Genomic DNA, 2,213 nt, shown 5'->3' on the forward strand with positions numbered 1-2,213 from the left:
GAAGGATTCGTACTGTTCTAATGATACTGCACTGCTTCCTTCAGCCTTTGTGGAGATACAGTACCAAGTGTCCAGAATTTATTGTTCCAGCCATTTTGATATGTAACTTGAAAAACTGGCCTCATGCAATAAAAATGTATCGGCTGCATTTAGCAAGGTTTACTCTTGCAAGTGAAAATGATCACCCATGAAGCATAACAAATTCTGTATTTAGTTATTTTGCTGTGTTTTTTGTTTTTGAGTTTTGTGTTTGTTTCTGTAAGGTTCTTAGATAAATTGAAGAAATTTAAAAAACTCAGTTTTTATCTTTTTAATTCATTAAGTCTTTAAATTGACAAATAAAAATGTTATAGATATATATGCACAACATTTTGTTTTAAAAATATATACATATTGAGAGATGGCTGAATTGAGCTATTTAATATATATAGTATGGCACATACTTATCATTTTTTGTGATGAGAACACTTAAAATCTACTCTATTAGCAATTTTCAAGAATAAAAGACATGGTTATTAACTATAGTCACCAGGTTGTACAATAGATCTCTTGAATTTATTCCTCGTATTTAGCTGAAATTTTGTAATCTTTCATCAAAATCTCCCAACTGTGCCCCACCCCACCCCCTGGCTCCTGGTAACAACCATTCTATTCTGCACTGCTGCGAGTGCAACTTTTTTAGATTTCACATATAAGTGAGATCCTGTGGTATTTGTCTTTCGCTGTGGAGAACAGGGAACCTTTGTACTGTATTGGTGGGAATATAAATTAGTACAGCCACTATGGAAACACTGTGAAGGTTCCTAAAAAAATTAAAATGAAAAATAGAACCATCATATGATCCAGCAATCCCCCTTCTTGCTATACATCCAAAGGCAATGAAATCAGTACCTTGAAGGGATATCTGCACTTCCATGTATACTGTAGAATTATTCACAACAATCGAGATATGGGCACATCTTAAATGTCTATCAACCTGTCAACAGATGACTGGATAAAGGCAATGTGATATATATATGTACACATACACACACATATATGTCCAATATGGTATATTATATATATCTCTCTCCCCAATGTGTGTGTGTGTGTGTGTGTGTGTATCTCCCAATATGGGGTGTGTGTGTATATGTGTCCCCCAATAGGGTATTATTAGCTATAGTCACCATGCTGTACTTTAGATTTCCAGAATTTATTCATCCTGCATAACTGAAACTTTATAGCTTGTGTACATATACATATATAAAATATATCTAATGGAATATTATTCATTCATTATTCCTTAAAAAGATGAAATCTTGCCATTTATGACAACATGCACAAACCTGGAGGACTTTTTTTTTTTTTTTATTTCAGCAAATTATGGGTGTACATACGTTTAGGTTACGTGTGTTGCCCTTGGAGGACTTTAATAATGCCTTTATTTCAGTTTTAATTGACAAATAATTTTATGTTCTTATGAAGATGTTTTGATACCATTTGCCGGCAACATAGATGGACATGGGGGACAAGGGAAATGACTTCTTGAATGGACATTTGATGTATTTATTTTTAGTCTTTCTTACATTTTGATAAATGCAGGGAAGATTTTGGCTGATTATTTCAAGCGCTGGTATATTATCATTATCATTGAGCTCAAAATGTTTTCTAACTTCTGTTGTTATTTTACCAATGGGTTCTTTAGAATTTATTTGCTTAATTTTCAAGCATATAGAAATTATCTGGCAAATTTTAGGTTTTTATTTTCTAGCTTATATTCTTGATGTTCAGAGACATACTTTGTGATTATAGTTCCTTGAAATTTAAGAATTGCTTTATGGATCAGCATATGATTCACTTTGAAAAATATTCCATGTGTACTTTAAAGGGATATGTGCATATTTCACAGCTGTTGAATATGCATTCTTCTCTTATATCCACAGATGAAATTTGTTAATGGTGTTTAATTCTTACTGCCTTTATGAATTTTTTGTGTGCATATTCTTGCATTTACTGAGAGTTGTGCTAAAATCTTCCTGTATTATTGCTGATTTATCTATTACTCCTTTTGACTCAATCTTTTTTTAAAAAATCTTATGTTTTTAGGTATGTTTTTCGGTGCATACCAATTTGTAATTGTTATATCTTCCTGCTGTTGACCTTTTGCTGTCACAAAAAATTTTATCTCTGGCAATATTTATTGCCTTGTAGTCTATATTTGTCTGATACCAGTA

Source organism: Propithecus coquereli, unplaced genomic scaffold, assembly GCF_000956105.1.
Source record: "Propithecus coquereli isolate 6110/MARCELLA unplaced genomic scaffold, Pcoq_1.0 Scaffold227, whole genome shotgun sequence".
Taxonomy (NCBI): Eukaryota; Metazoa; Chordata; class Mammalia; order Primates; family Indriidae; genus Propithecus; species Propithecus coquereli.